Here is a 17595-nt window from a genome sequence, read left to right on the forward strand (position 1 = left end):
AACAAATGCTGCGTTAGGCTCCAAAAAAGGAGCGTAGAGCATTTTTACCGCAAAAGCAACTCTCGATACCAGAGTTGCTTACGGACGCGGCCGGCCTCAAAAACGTGCTTGTGCACGATTCTCCCATAGGAAACAATGGGGCTGTTTGAGCTGAAAAAAAACCTAACACCTGCAAAAAAGCAGCGTTCAGCTCCTAACGCAGCCCCATTGATTCCTATGGGGAAACACTTCCTACGTCTGCACCTAACACCCTAACATGTACCCCGAGTCTAAACACCCCTAGCCTTACACTTATTAACCCCTAATCTGCCGCCCCCGCTATCGCTGACCCCTGCATTACACTTTTAACCCCTAATCTGCCGCTCCGTAAACCGCCGCCACCTACGTTATCCCTATGTACCCCTAATCTGCTGCCCTAACATCGCCGACCCCTATGTTATATTTATTAACCCCTAATCTGCCCCCCACAACGTCGCCGACACCTACCTACACTTATTAACCCCTAATCTGCCGAGCGGACCTGAGCGCTACGATAATAAAGTTATTAACCTCTAATCCGCCTCACTAACCCTATCATAAATAGTATTAACCCCTAATCTGCCCTCCCTAACATCGCCGACACCTACCTTCAATTATTAACCCCTAATCTGACGACCGGAGCTCACCGCTATTCTAATAAATGTATTAACCCCTAAAGCTAAGTCTAACCCTAACACTAACACCCCCCTAAGTTAAATATAATTTTTATCTAACGAAATAAATTAACTCTTATTAAATAAATGATTCCTATTTAAAGCTAAATACTTACCTGTAAAATAAATCCTAATATAGCTACAATATAAATTACATTTATATTATAGCTATTTTAGGATTAATATTTATTTTACAGGCAACTTTGTAATTATTTTAACCAGGTACAATAGCTATTAAATAGTTAAGAACTATTTAATAGTTACCTAGTTAAAATAATTACAAATTTACCTGTAAAATAAATCCTAACCTAAGATATAATTAAACCTAACACTACCCTATCAATAAAATAATTAAATAAACTACCTACAATTACCTACAATTAACCTAACACTACACTATCAATAAATTAATTAAACACAATTGCTAAAAATAAATACAATTAAATAAACTATCTAAAGTACAAAAAATAAAAAAGAACTAAGTTACAGAAAATAAAAAAATATTTACAAACATAAGAAAAATATTACAACAATTTTAAACTAATTACACCTACTCTAAGCCCCCTAATAAAATAACAAAGACCCCCAAAATAAAAAATTCCCTACCCTATTCTAAAATACAAAAATTACAAGCTCTTTTACCTTACCAGCCCTGAACAGGGCCCTTTGCGGGGCATGCCCCAAGAATTTCAGCTCTTTTGCCTGTAAAAAAAAACATACAATACCCCCCCCCCCAACATTACAACCCACCACCCACATACCCCTAATCTAACCCAAACCCCCTTAAATAAACCTAACACTAATCCCCTGAAGATCTTCCTACCTTGTCTTCACCATCCAGGTATCACCGATCCGTCCTGGCTCCAAGATCTTCATCCAACCCAAGCGGGGGTTGGCGATCCATAATCCGGTGCTCCAAAGTCTTCCTCCTATCCGGCAAGAAGAGGACATCCGGACCGGCAAACATCTTCTCCAAGCGGCATCTTCTATGTTCTTCCATCCGATGACGACCGGCTCCATCTTGAAGACCTCCAGCGCGGATCCATCCTCTTCTTCCGACGACTAGACGACGAATGACGGTTCCTTTAAGGGACGTCATCCAAGATGGCGTCCCTCGAATTCCGATTGGCTGATAGGATTCTATCAGCCAATCGGAATTAAGGTAGGAATTTTCTGATTGGCTGATGGAATCAGCCAATCAGAATCAAGTTCAATCCGATTGGCTGATCCAATCAGCCAATCAGATTGAGCTCGCATTCTATTGGCTGATCGGAACAGCCAATAGAATGCGAGCTCAATCTGATTGGCTGATTGGATCAGCCAATCGGATTGAACTTGATTCTGATTGGCTGATTCCATCAGCCAATCAGAAAATTCCTACCTTAATTCCGATTGGCTGATAGAATCCTATCAGCCAATCGGAATTCGAGGGACGCCATCTTGGATGACGTCCCTTAAAGGAACCGTCATTCGTCGTCTAGTCGTCGGAAGAAGAGGATGGATCCGCGCTGGAGGTCTTCAAGATGGAGCCGGTCGTCATCGGATGGAAGAACATAGAAGATGCCGCTTGGAGAAGATGTTTGCCGGTCCGGATGTCCTCTTCTTGCCGGATAGGAGGAAGACTTTGGAGCACCGGATTATGGATCGCCAACCCCCGCTTGGGTTGGATGAAGATCTTGGAGCCAGGACGGATCGGTGATACCTGGATGGTGAAGACAAGGTAGGAAGATCTTCAGGGGATTAGTGTTAGGTTTATTTAAGGGGGTTTGGGTTAGATTAGGGGTATGTGGGTGGTGGGTTGTAATGTTGGGGGGGGGTATTGTATGTTTTTTTTTACAGGCAAAAGAGCTGAAATTCTTGGGGCATGCCCCGCAAAGGGCCCTGTTCAGGGCTGGTAAGGTAAAAGAGCTTGTAATTTTTGTATTTTAGAATAGGGTAGGGAATTTTTTATTTTGGGGGTCTTTGTTATTTTATTAGGGGGCTTAGAGTAGGTGTAATTAGTTTAAAATTGTTGTAATATTTTTCTTATGTTTGTAAATATTTTTTTATTTTCTGTAACTTAGTTCTTTTTTATTTTTTGTACTTTAGATAGTTTATTTAATTGTATTTATTTTTAGCAATTGTGTTTAATTAATTTATTGATAGTGTAGTGTTAGGTTAATTGTAGGTAATTGTAGGTAGTTTATTTAATTATTTTATTGATAGGGTAGTGTTAGGTTTAATTATATCTTAGGTTAGGATTTATTTTACAGGTAAATTTGTAATTATTTTAACTAGGTAACTATTAAATAGTTCTTAACTATTTAATAGCTATTGTACCTGGTTAAAATAATTACAAAGTTGCCTGTAAAATAAATATTAATCCTAAAATAGCTATAATATAAATGTAATTTATATTGTAGCTATATTAGGATTTATTTTACAGGTAAGTATTTAGCTTTAAATAGGAATAAGTTATTTAATAAGAGTTAATTTATTTCGTTAGATAAAAATTATATTTAACTTAGGGGGGTGTTAGGGTTAGGGTTAGACTTAGCTTTAGGGGTTAATACATTTATTAGAATAGCGGTGAGTTCCGGTCGTCAGATTAGGGGTTAATAATTGAAGGTAGGTGTCGGCGATGTTAGGGAGGGCAGATTAGGGGTTAATACTATTTATGATAGGGTTAGTGAGGCGGATTAGGGGTTAATACATTTATTATAGTAGCGCTCAGGTCCGCTCGGTAGATTAGGGGTTAATAAGTGTAGGCAGGTGTCGGCGACGTTGTGGGGGGCAGATTAGGGGTTAATAAATATAACATTGGGGTCGGCGATGTTAGGGGCAGCAGATTAGGGGTACATAGGGATAACGTAGGTGGCGGCGATTTGCGGTCGGAAGATTAGGGGTTAATTATTTTAAGTAGCTTGCGGCGACGTTGTGGGGGGGCAAGTTAGGGGTTAATAAATATAATATAGGGGTCGGCGGGGTTAGGGGCAGCAGATTAGGGGTACATAAGTATAACGTAGGTGGCGGTCGGCAGATTAGGGGTTAAAAATTTTAATCGAGTGGCGGCGATGTGGGGGGACCTCGGTTTAGGGGTACATAGGTAGTTTATGGGTGTTAGTGTACTTTAGGGTACAGTAGTTAAGAGCTTTATAAACCGGCGTTAGCCAGAAAGCTCTTAACTCCTGCTATTTTCAGGCGGCTGGAATCTTGTCGTTAGAGCTCTAACGCTCACTGCAGAAACGACTCTAAATACCGGCGTTAGAAAGATCCCATTGAAAATATAGGCTACGCAAATGGCGTAGGGGGATCTGCGGTATGGAAAAGTCGCGGCTGTAAAGTGAGCGTTAGACCCTTTAATCACTGACTCCAAATACCAGCGGGCGCCCAAAACCAGCGTTAGGAGCCTCTAACGCTGGTTTTGACGGCTACCGCCGAACTCTAAATCTAGGCCTTAGTAACATAGTAGATGAGGTTGAAAAAAGACCAAAGTCCATCGAGTTCAACATATACAAATCTAATATACTTACAAAAAGCTCCAGTTAAGCTTAAATAATCCCACTAAAAGAGGACCCATTTAATACTAGCAATCATATCCATGAATTTTGTTTCTAAACAGAAATGTATCCAAACAATTTTTAAATGTATCTAGGGTATTAGCATTCACTACCTCCTTTGGTAATGAGTTCCACAATTTTATTGCTCTTACAGTGAAAAAACTTTTCCATTACAGGAGATTAAATCTCCTTTCCTCCAACCTTAAATTGTGACCTCTTGTCACAAACAATTTTCTTGGAAAAAAAGAGCTTCTGCCATCTCTGTATATGGGCCTTAAATATATTTATATAAAATAATCATGTCACCTCTCAAGCGCCTTTTTTCTTGAGAGGTTTGGCTAGCCTCTCCTCATAGCTTAAATTCTCCATTCCTCTTATTAGCTTTGCGGTCCTTCTCTGAACTTTTTCTAGTTCTACAATATCTTTTTTTGCAATCAGTCCCCAGAACTGCACTTCATACTCAAGGTGAGGTCTTACCAGGGATTTATATAGTGACAGAATAATGCTTTCCTCCCTTGAATCAATGCCTCTTTTAATACATGTTTTATTAGCCTTTGTAGCCGCTGGCCTGCATTGTGCACCCATCTTTAGCTTGTTATCTATTACTACTCCCAAATCCCTTTCCTCCTCTGTTTGGCTAAGTCTTGTCCAATTTAAATAATACGTTGCCTGCTAATTTTTACTTCCAAAATGTAGAACCTTGCATTTTCCCGTATTAAATCTCATTTCCATTTGCATACGAAGAGAGAAGCGCTCTACCTGGAACGAACAACAGTTCATCAGCTAGTTGTACACAGCTAGTTATTTTCACAGAGGAAAGCTTTCCTGAAGCATATCAGTCTGATCCCGCCAAGTAAGGTCAGTCCAGCCATGAAATACCAGGCAATTCTCCTCTGAACAAGGAACATGACAACCCCAGACAATCGTTCCGGCCTCCTATGGGCCTCGTCAGTGAGGTGCAGCCACATTCCTCTAACCACACTGGGCAAGGAGTCCACGTCTGGTTTCCCCCATCCCCCATAGGGAGACTTCCCCAAGGTCATTTTAATTTGCATAAAAAGAGAGAAGCGCTCTACCAGGAATGAGCAACAGTTTATCAGCTAGTTCTATGGTGATTTACCACCCAGGAGCAGCCTCTTTTAGACCAGTGTGCTCTTCACAGAGGAAAACTTTCCTGAAGCATATCAGTCTGATCCCGCCAAGTAAGGTCAGTCCAGCCCCGAAATACCAATCAATTCTCCTCTGAACAAGGAACATGACAACCCCAGATGATTGTTTCGGCCTCCTATGGGCCTCGTCCGTGAAGTGCAGCCACATTCCTCTAAGCACACTGGGAAAGGAGTCTACGTCTGGTATCCCCCATCACCCATAGGGAGACTTCCCCAGGCTCATTTTAATTTGCATATGAAGAGAGAAGCACTCTACCAAGAACAAACAACAGCTCATCAGCTAGTTCTATGGCAATTTACCACCCACGAGCAGCCTCTTTTAGACCAGTGTGATTTTCACAGAGGAAAACTTTCCTGAAGAATATCAGTCTGATCCCGCCAAGTAAGGTCAGTCCAGCCCATGAAATACCTGGCAATTCTCCTCTGAACAAGGAAAATGACAACCCCAGACAATCGTTTTGGCCTCCTATGGGCCTCGTCAGTGAGGTGCAGCAACATTCCTCTAAGCACACTGGGCAAGAAGTCCACGTCTGGTTTCCCCCATCACCCATAGGGAGACTTCCCCAGGGTCATTTTAATTTGCATATGAAGAGAGAAGCGCTCTATCAGGAATGAACAACAGCTCATCAGCGAATTCTGTGGCGATTTACCCCCAAGGAGCAGCCTCTTTAAGAACAGTGTGCTTTTAAATTTACCTGCCCATACTTCTAATTTTTGCAGATCCCTTTGTAACGAAAGTTCATCCTGCTCTGACCTATTCAGTTTACTTAACTTAGTATCATCTGCAAAAATAGAGATGGTGCTATTTAATTCTTGCTCAAAGTCATTTATAAAAATATTAAAAAGAACAGGGCCCAGTACTGATCTCTTGGGAACTCCACTTATTACCTTTGTCCAATCGGAGTATGATCCATTCACTACTACTCATTGCTCCCTATCTTTTATCCAGTTATTTATCCATGAGCTAACATTTTCAGCTATTTCCAGTCCCTTAATTTTGTGCATTAATCTCTCAGGTGGCACTGTATCAAATGTCTTTGCAAAATCTAAGTATATCACATCAACTGATTCCCCTTTATCTATATTTTACTTACTTCCTCATAGAATCTAATTAGATTAGTTTGACATGATCTATTTCTCATAAAACTATGCTGATTAGAACTCATAATTTTGTTTACACAAATGTGCTCATCAATATAATCCCTTATAATCCCTTCAAATATCTTCCCCACTGTTGATGTCAAATTAACTGGTCTATAGCTTCCTAGATTATCCCTGATTCCCTTTTTGAAGAGTGGCACCACATCAGCTTTACGGCAATCCTGGGGTACCATTCATGAGGATAATGAGTCTTGAAAAATTAAGAGTAGAGGTTTGTCTATAACAGTGCTAAATTCCCTTTACACCCTTGGGTGTATTCCATCTGGGCCTGGAGTTTTATTTACCTTAATATTATCCAGTTTTTTCCTGATATCCTCTATAAATAACCCAATTAATGGTATGGGCTGGCATGTTCTAGTTTGTTCCAAAGTATCATCCATTGGATCCTCTCTTGTGTATACTGAAGAAAAAAACTGGTTTAGTATGTCAGCCTTCTCCCTGTCACTGTTAACCATGCTACCCTCCACGCATTTTAATGTACCTATAATGTCCTTCTTAGATTTTTTGCTATTTATGTACTTAAATAACCTTTTAGGGTTAGACTTAGAATCCTTTGCAATTCATTTTTCATTTTCAGTTTTGGCTAATTTGATTGCTTCTTTGCATGCTTTGTTATATTCCTTATAAATATGGTATGGAAGTCTGTACTATTTTCTTTAAATAATTTAAACGCCCTACGTTTTTTCCTAATTTCTCTTAACACATTTTTATTTAGCCACGTTGGCTTGGATTTTTTATTTTTATAACCATATGGTATTTGTTGATATGTGTATTTATTTAACAAAGTTTTAAATGGTATCCATTTATCCTCTGTGTTTTTATTAGAGAATACTTTGTCCCAATTTATATTATTTATTGATTTCCTTAAATCGTTGAATTTTGCTTTCTTAAAATTAAAAGTCTGAGTTAAACCTTTAAGACACTGCTTATGAATAGAAATTTCAAATGTGAGCATGTTATGATCACTGTTACCCAAATGGTCTTTGACTTCTATGTTTGATATTATATCTGTATTGTTTGATAGCACTAAATCCAAAATAGCGTTACTCCTAGTTGACTCCTCTATTAATTGTGACAAGAAGTTATCCCTGAGAACATTTATAAATCTATCCCCCTTAGCTGAATTACTAGTTTCATTGGCCAAGTTTATATCAGGGTAGTAAAAATCTCCCATAATAACAGCACTGTTATTAGCAGCCTTACCTATTTGCATTAGTAGCTAAGTTTCCTCCAGGTCACTAATGTTGGGGGGCTTGTAGCATGTTCCAAGTAATATTGTTTTAGGATTTTTCCCCCCACTCTTTATTTCAACCCACAGGGTGTAAACATTGTCACCTGTATCATAAATATCTTCCCTTATTGTAGGTTTAAGGTTAACATGCAGATTCCCCCACCCCTTTTATTAGTCCTGTCCCTGCTAAATAAAGTATAACCCTCTAAATTAACTGCCCAGTCATGTGAATCATCCCACCAAGTTTCAGTTATACTGATAACATCATAGTCCTCCTCTGCAACTAAGTGCTCCAGCTCCCCCATGCTTCTTGCATTTGTTGTCATACATTTAATTTGTATGTGCTTTCTGCTGCTACTTGGTGTGCTTTCCTCCATACTTTCTAATGTGACATTTCTTAAGTCATCCCTTTCTTGAGCTATTATAGGAGTGACATATTCACAGACTGATCTCTCTGTTCTATTGTTTTCTGGCTGTGTGCGCTTGTAAAGGAAAAGGTAACAGGGCAGTCACTAGGGCATTGCAAACGCAATGCTCACTCAATAAAGGCTCAAAATCAGAGAGGCTAAGGGGATTCCGGAGATCATATGCGTTTGCAATGCCCTAGTGACTGCCCTGTTACCTTTTCCTTTACAAGCACACACATTATTTAGAGTAATTGTTGTGAGGATTCTCCTCTATTTTATAGTTAAGTTCTCTGTGTCGGTTGTAAATTGGTGAACGGGTGCTTATTGTTGGGTTGGTCACTCCTGTATCCTTAATTATGTTGCTCGCTTATTGACTGCTGACGCTGTTGGGATTCATTACCTTTAGTGGTATTTTAATCTAAGTCTTATTGCACACACCACACTTCACATTATTTTTATTAGCATGATATTAAAAGTTATGTTTTAATTTCTCTGAGAGGTTTCCTCCGGCTTTTATTTGTTGATTATGAGTGCTCTGTAAGTGCTGCTGCCCCCTTTCCTTTTATACTGAAAATATACATTTGTTAACCTCAATCTATTATATACAGGAGTCCCTCAGACCCGTCTACATAGGATATATTTATGTTAGGGAGGCTAGTGTGAAGGGTCACTGTTGAACACTGTGGTGTATACAATAGTGAAATAAAAGCTAAATAGTGAGGCGTACAAAAAACAAATGTTTTAGGAATACATACGTTTGTGCTACTTATAAGGATTTTGAACCCATGTGCAATATAATAGATTATAAAATGACATACATAAACTACCAAAAAGTGAGAACCTCCTTTGTAATATTAAAGTCACATCTGGACTCCTCATTCTCTGTATGAATCACAATAGTAGGAGGATAACTGGGAATATGATGTCCCTCTTGGGCTCTTAGTAAGAGAGTGGAAAACTATATTTGACATGGGTATGATCATTAGCAACGTGATGAATTAGTTTCTTGAAAATGAGCCTAGAATAAGTGATAACATAAGCATATATGTAGAAAGGTACCCAACTATATCTTTTAAAAAAAAGAACAAGAACATATTCTAATAGAAAGAGATCCTTCAAATGAGTCACAGAGTCTATCTCAATAAGGGAGTGACCTCATACTCAATAAAGGTACTTCTAAAACATCCAAAAATGATGGGTTTATGTTAGAGTAAATGATTACATATGTATCTTGGCTGGGGTTAACCACAAAATAAAATTAGTTAACATGAAGTCTCTACGTCCAAACCTTTAGACGGGAAACTATGGGGAGAGCCACGAGAGACCACGTAGTACAGATTTATAGTTCCGGGAGTAAGAGAGCTTGATTGGTATGCGTTTTCTGATTCACTCGTTTTCCCCAGCAGCAGGCCTAAATCAGCTCCTCTGTGCTGTGTGTGAGAAGGAACATATATGTGGTGGTATGCTGTATACTCATCTGCTGCCTCACTAACTACTGGCCCTGTCATGATCGAACGGCTCGTAGCATGGTCCTGTACCACCGCGACAGCCCCAGAGCGCCCGATAATAAGAACTTCAAGATGAACATAGGGATCAGCTTGAAAATTATCATACATACACCAAGATTACAAGTTGTGCCCCAAACCGGGTGCGTAAATAACGCAAAAAATGAGCGTTATTGTACCCTCCATAGCGCTGCCATTACAAGTTACTGAAAAACCTTCTCTTGTTGTGCGGTATGGTTCATTAAGCTCCATACCGCACAAAAGTCAATGCTTCAATGGAGAGAAAGGGGGATATTTATCAAATCGCAAAACACTAAATTAAACTATTAACCCCTAAACCTAAACCACCCCCTAACTTTAAATTAAAATGACAATATAACTATCTTAAAATAAATAAAAACTTACCTGTGAAATTAAAAAAAAACTAATATTAAACTATAAATTAACCTAACATAAATATTTTAATAAAATAAACTACAAATAAAAAACCCTAAACTAATTATTATTATTCTCATTTATTTGTATAGCGCCGCCAAATTACATAGCGCTGGGTACAATGATAGGAGTATACAATGACAAGGATTTGTGATAAATACAAAACATAACAAAACTAAACAAATCTAGTAAAGGAGGAAGAAATTACAAGATTAAAAAAAACCTACTATAAAAAAGAAAAAAATTACAAATGTAAATAAACCTAACACTACGAAAAAAAATCAAAAAAATCTAACATTACCAAAAAAAAACCCGCTAAAAATACGAAAAATAAAAAAACACTAAGATTACAAAAAATAATAAAGAAAATTATTTAAAATAATAAAAATTACACCTAATCTAATAGCCCTATAAAAACTAAAAAGCCCCCCCAAATAAAAACACCCCTAACCTAACATTAAACTACCAATAGCCCTTAAAATGGCCTTTTGTTGGGCATTGCCCTAAGTTAAACAGCTCTTTTACTTAAAAATTACAAAGTCCTGCTAATAGTAAACCCCCCCACCCAACCAAACCCCCAAAATAAAAAACCTAAGTCTAATAAAAACCTAAGCTACCCATTGCCCCTAAAGGGGCATTTGTATGAACATTGCCTTTTAAAGGGCAATCAGCTATTTTACAATCAGCTCTTTTACTGCCCATCCCTAATCTTAAAAAAAACCCACCCAAAAAAAACAAAAAAACTAACACTAACCCCAGAAAATCCACTCATAGTTCCTGAAGTCCGGCCATCCATCTTCATCCAGGCTGCGAGAAGTCTTCATCCAGACGGCGACATCTTCATCCAACTAATGGGCTTCTTCTATCTTCATTCCAGTGGCGCAGAGCTGTGGTGGCGCGGAGCTGAGAAGAACCAGCGACCGTGGAGTCATAGAGCGTGGAGGATCCTCTTCATGCGATTATCCGCCACAAACTGAAGCTTGAATGCAAGGTACCCCTTTTATATTGGGGTACCGTTGCATTCCTATTGGCTGAAAAATTCAAATCAGCCAAAAGGATGAGAGCTGCTTAAATCCTATTGGCTGATTTGAACAGCCAATAGGATTTAAGCAGCTTGCATCCTATTGGCTGATTGGAATTTTTCAGCCAATAGGAATGCAACTTAGGGCAATGCCCTACAAAAGGCCCTTTTAAGGGCTATTGGTAATTTATTATTAGGTTAGGGGGTGTTTTTATTTTGGGGTGACTTTTTTGTTTTTATAGGACTATTAGATTAGGTGTAATTTTTATTATTTTGAATAATTTCGTTTATTATTTTCTGTAAAATTGTTAATTTTTTTAATTTTTTTATTTTTTAGTAGTGTCTATTTAATTGTAGTTTTTTTTTTTTTATTAAAATAGTTATGTTAGTATTATTTATAGTTTAATCTTAGTTTTTTTTATTTTACAGGTAAGTTTTTATTTATTTTAAGATAGTTATATTGTAAATTTAATTTAAAGTTAGGGGGTGTTAGGTTTAGGGGTTAATAGTTTAATTTAGTGATTTGAGATGTGAAGGGCCGGCGGTTTAGGGGTTAATACGTTTAATTTAGTATTAGCGATGTGAGGGCTGGTGGTTTAGGGGTTAATAGGTTTATTAAAGTAGTAGCAATGTGGGGGGGGGCAGCGGTTTAAGGGTTAATAGGTGAAAAATAGTATTTGCGATGCGGGAGGTTGGCGGTTTAGAGGTTAATAGGTAGTTTAAGGGTGTTTCACAAAATCCATAACTACTGGTTTCAGATCGCGGAATGGATCGCGGCGGTATAGACCATAACGCAAGCATTTTAGTCGGATCACACAACCTGTAATACAGCAGTATGGAAATCCTGAATTTAAAAGTCATTTTTTGAGTGCCAAATGGAGAGTTGCGTTACAGGCTAAAACGCTTGTGGTATAGCTATACCACCGCGACTTGTAATAAGCCAGACCTACCATTCCACGCGCAATGGCCAATTTTTCAGCGTTATAGCCGTACCGCACCATAGTGCAAAACTTGTAATTTTGGCCACATGTACAGCATGTTTAGTAGGAGTCCGGATGGTGATCATCTCAGTGGGATATATCTGTGGAGATCTATCAGAAAGATAAAAGAAGTACAGCTCCAATTCAATAACATTTATTAATAAAAAAGAGCACACAATACATGCTCACTTACTATAAAAATAGTGGAGAGAAGAGTGTCCGTGGTCCACAGGTATGCACGCACAGTCAGTGATAGATTCTGTTCAGACGTAACTTGCAGTAGGTGGCTCGTCACCAATATGTGGTTTGCCTGTAATCCTATGAGAGTGGCCTCCAATGTCAAAAATATGTTTTTGCCTGCACAGTGTCCTTCTCTTTCTGGTGCGCCCTCTGCAAACTACAGAGATGTCCTTTGTAGATTTGTATACAATAGAAAATGTTTGAATTTGTTACCCTTCTAGACTTCCAGAGGTGTGTCTCACTCTACTAGTAAAGTATAAGTAAGAACCAATGCTGCAGGCAAAAACATATTGGAGGCAACTCCCACAGGATTACAGGCAAACCACATATTGGTGACTTGGGCCACCTACTGCAAGTTACATCTGAACAGAATCTATCACTGACTGTGTGTGCATACCTGTGGACCATGGACACTCTTCTCCCTGTGGACCATGGACACTCTTCTCCCTGTGGACCATGGACACTCTTCTCCCTATGGACCATGGACACTCTTCTCCCTGTGGACCACGGACACTCTTCTCCCTGTGGACCATGGACACTCTTCTCCCTGTGGACCACGGACACTCTTCTCCCTGTGGACCATGGACACTCTTCTCCCTGTGGACCATGGACACTCTTCTCCCTGTGGACCATGGACACTCTTCTCCCTGTGGACCATGGACACTCTTCTCCCTGTGGACCATGGACACTCTTCTCCCTGTGGACCATGGACACTCTTCTCCGCTATTTTTATAGTAAGTGAGAATGTATTGTGTGCTCTATTTTTTATTAATAAATGTGATTGAATTGGAGCTGCACTTCTTTTATCTTTCTGATAGACCTGCATTTGTTTTATACCGCTGGAACAAGGATACGCCAGTGAATGGAAGCTGCACCTGATCACTTTGATACTTCAATTTATTGACACTTTATTGGACTTATATTGTTATGTGAGCTTTTTTACTGTTTTTGTCACTTTAATCACTTGTCTAGCTATATCACAATTTGATTTTTTTCTTTTTCAATATATTTGAATCACTCACAGATTCTTTATTATTTTTATGTATATACGTTTTAGTTATTAGGTTTTGGAATTAGCGCTAATTTAAGTTTTTTGTATATATCAGTGGAGATACTCTATCTTCCTCCTCTAAGGGTGGCTCAGGGTGAGAGATTGAGCGGCAGTCACCATTACTGGGTGTGTCAGATGCTTTGTTCCGTGCACTAGAAATATGGTGAAGTAAGCTGCTAAATTGGATATCCATAGCAAGCTCTAGTGCAACTATTGCTTTTTTGATGTCAGCCTCCATCTTGTTCTAGGGAGACGTGTGCTTCTTAGACGTCTGAAGATGTCTCTTTTTCTCTATTTGAATGTGGATTATCTGGGTGCTGGGTTACTAATCTAATATCTAGACATTAGCCAGATGTTGCATGGGTACATCAGTAATAGCAGATGTAATCGCAGTGTGATGGAAACTGCTTTAACTGGGTGACCGGGGGGGAATGATGAAAACAATATGCCGCCACAGTCTTCACCGGTCTGGATTAGGGTTCCACACTGTATAGTTAGCACAATATCTATGTCCATCGATGCAAAATTTTCTGTAGAAGCTCATAGGGGATAGGTAGAAAGGTCACTTCTGTATGGGAATAATCGGCGGATTATATTAGGTTGAGTGAGGAACTCCTAATTTTGCGTCCTAGTATGGCCGCCATACAGACACAAACATATTTGTTTTTATTAAAGGAGTACTGTTTAATATTCCTTTAATGCGTTCAAAACTGTTTTAGCATGCCCAATACTTTTAATGCATAGTGCAAGGAGCGATATTAGCACATTTGTATAACAAGTGGTGTGTTGCTCAAAAACGCAATCCAAAATACCACTGTAAAATGCAGCACTTTTTAAGACCTGAAAAAAACATTATTATTAAAATTTCTTGCTAACCATCAGCTTAGTGCACCCTCTGCTTAGCGTACCATTGACTTAGCTCTAGAGTAACATGAATTTTACAATGGTATCCATAGAAGTTCATTATGTGAGGGATTTAGAGAACCTACACTATTCAACATGCAGATGTTCGTGCACCCTTGACTATCGATTCGATTGATAAAAAGTAACTATTAGTTGCACTCAAGCCATGTTAATACACAATGGCAGGACGTGATAGCAATATCCCTAGACCCCTTTAAAATTAGCTTGCAATTTGATATTATAAGTTCATAGTAAAACAGACTTTCCAGAGAAAGTTTAATACTTCTGACATCACTTTAGTACACCCTATACATTCAATGGATATTATGACCATGCTAAATAACATATTTCAAGTTGAAAGTTAGGAATTGGGCTTGAGCGCATGTCAAAATAGCGCTAGAATTAGCACGGCCTAAAACCTTAAGTCTTAGGGTAAACTTAGGGTAAAAAATAAAAGTTTTACAAACACATGGAAAACATATTAAAATAAAGTATTACACTCACATATATAATAGACATGTGCACAGGCGAAAAAATTGGTTAGCTTGAAGGATTCGCTTCAGAGTTTCGTTAGTCATTGCATTCGGTTTGGTCAAATATTAGGATAAGAATTTAGTTTGAAACAAAATTTGTTCAATTACATTAACGCCTAATGGGAAGCCTGCAAAACGTTACTTTTAGCTGCAAAATGACACTGCTAGGAAATACAAACAATTGCAAGATTCAGTGTTAACAGGGACATGAGAACATACAGGAACTAGAACAATATTATAAAGAATTCCCACCACCCTATTGTCTCCCCCCTTCCAACCTTTCACTTTGCACCACTACACCTTTCTATACCATCTTACTTTTTTCAACTGACTCATTTTTTATCAAATCCCCCATTTATCACTTTCTCCCACACCTGCTCCATAAAAAGTTTGTAGTTAGTTATCCTTGGAGATACAATTCAGAACAGAGCACGAGGGCTGGCACCAGCAGGCAGCAGGGTTACTGAACTATGTAAGCCTCTTATTACAGTAAATAAACCTAAAAAATACACCTCCAAGGGAGGAAGAGGACATATACGTGCCTACAGTCCTTTGGACACAGAAGCCAGCAGTTTCCAGAGGTTTTGGCATTGAGAGATGATTACTACCTCAGCCAGAACAGAAAGGGCAAGAGCAGGAGTGGCAGCAGCAGACTGAATAAGCCTCCAACTGAGGAGGACAAACAAGTGCTTACAGACCCTTGGACACAGAGGGTAACAGTTTACTATGGTTTTTTACTTTAACTGATGATGACCATCAAAGAGTAAGGAATGGCAGGAGCATCAGAGGTAGCAGCATTCAGCAGAGTGTCTGAACTAGGTAGGATGACAAAGATGTGTGATTTGCTTAGAGACCCTTCGACACAGTGGGTAACAGTTTACTACAATTTTTTTACTTTAACTGATGATGACCGAGCAGGAGTGCAGCAGCAGCTGCTGGCAGCATATTTACAGAACTAGGTAGGCACCCCAAACCCAAAAATACAATTCCAAGGGAGGAGGACAAACACGTGACTAAAGCCCTTTGGACACAGCAGGCAGCAATTTCATGTGTATTTGAGATTGACATATGATTACCACCACAGAGCACGAAGGGCAGGAGCAGAAATGGAAGCGGCAGGCAGCAGATTTACTGAACTAGGTAGGCCTCAAAGTACATAAATCTCAAAAATACACCTCCAAGTGAGGAGGACAAACACGTGATTAAAGCCCTTTGGACACAGCAGCCAGCAATTCTCTGTGGATGTGACATTGACGGATGATGACTACCACAGAATACGAAGGGCAGGAGCAGGAATGGCAGCAGCAGGCAGCAGATTTACTGAACTTGGTAGGCCTCCAGTACATAATCCTCAAAAACACACCTACAGGGGACTAAAGACTCTTGGACACAGTAACCATCAGTTCTCTCCGGATTTGCTATTGAAGGATGATGACCACCACAGAGCAGGAAGAGCAAGAGCAGGAGTGGCAGCAGTACTACTGAACTAGGTAGGTAGGCCTCACAGTACATAATCCTCAAAAATACACCTCTGGGGGGTAAAGGGCAAACACATGACTAGAGCCTCTTGGACACAGCCACTAGCAGTTTCCTTAGGATATGGTGTATGATGACCACCACAGAGTAGTAAGGGCAGGAGCAGAATTGGCAGCTGCATCAGCAGCAGGCAGTAGAGTAACCAAACTAGGTAGGTAGGCCTCACAGTACATAAACCTCAAAAATGCACCTCCATGGGAGGAGGAAAGCAAACACGTGCCTAGAACCCCTTGGACACAATGGCCCAGCAGTTCCCTGAGGATTTGGCATTGATGGATGATGATCACCACAAATCAGGCTTGGTACCCCACAAGAAACCACTTCCTGATTTTCCAGAAATGCATTCATCTTGCTCAGATGAGTGAACAAGGATATGACTTGATCCAGACTGGCAGAGTTTTAGCTCAAGCTCTTGGTCACATACCTAAAAGGCTTTTTGTACTGCCACTAACTGACCAATTATGGTACACTCATCCTTGCCTAATGGACTCCCGATGGACTCATAGCATGGATAGCCCTCTGCTGCTACAAGATTTGTTCCGGCATATCCAAAGTCGAGTTCCACCTAGTAGTTATGTCTTGCTTAAGATGGTGCTGGGGAAACCATGCCTTCTCCTTTTCCTGCCTTAGGAGCTAACTGGCTTTAACACTGTAGTGGAAGTGGCCTGTAATTCTTCTGCAAAGTAAAGTTGCTAACCTACAGTTGTGGAGAGATGTGAGCTGAAAAATGCACAACGATAGTCACCCTCACAGAGAACCTTTGCCATATTGGGTTCTCCATCGATGAAAAAAAATGTTATTTCCACCTTGGTGCCTACCCGATCTCCTATCCACTTCACCACCATCCTACTAAGAGCCTGCAATAAATTGGCATGGAGAAGGAATGATCGGTAGCCCTGCTGATCTACCGTTCCTGTCCTGACCAGTGCTGCCTGCCGCTTCTCCTTCTCTAGCAGTACCACTACCCTCACTCTCATCACACATCCTGGGCTTCCACCAGTATGCCGTCAGGTAGATGAAGGCATGATGGCCACTAGGAGCACTCTATTAGTCAGCAGTAATGATCACTGACTGTGCAGAAGAATTTGCTAATTCCTCCTTCAACACTGAAAGTGCAATGGGGAGCATGGCAAAGCACACACCAGCGAAAGTTACCAGCTTGACCTATTAAAAAAGGTTAATTTTCTGGACT

This window comes from Bombina bombina, chromosome 2 (genome assembly GCF_027579735.1).
Source record: "Bombina bombina isolate aBomBom1 chromosome 2, aBomBom1.pri, whole genome shotgun sequence".
NCBI classification, from domain to species: Eukaryota; Metazoa; Chordata; class Amphibia; order Anura; family Bombinatoridae; genus Bombina; species Bombina bombina.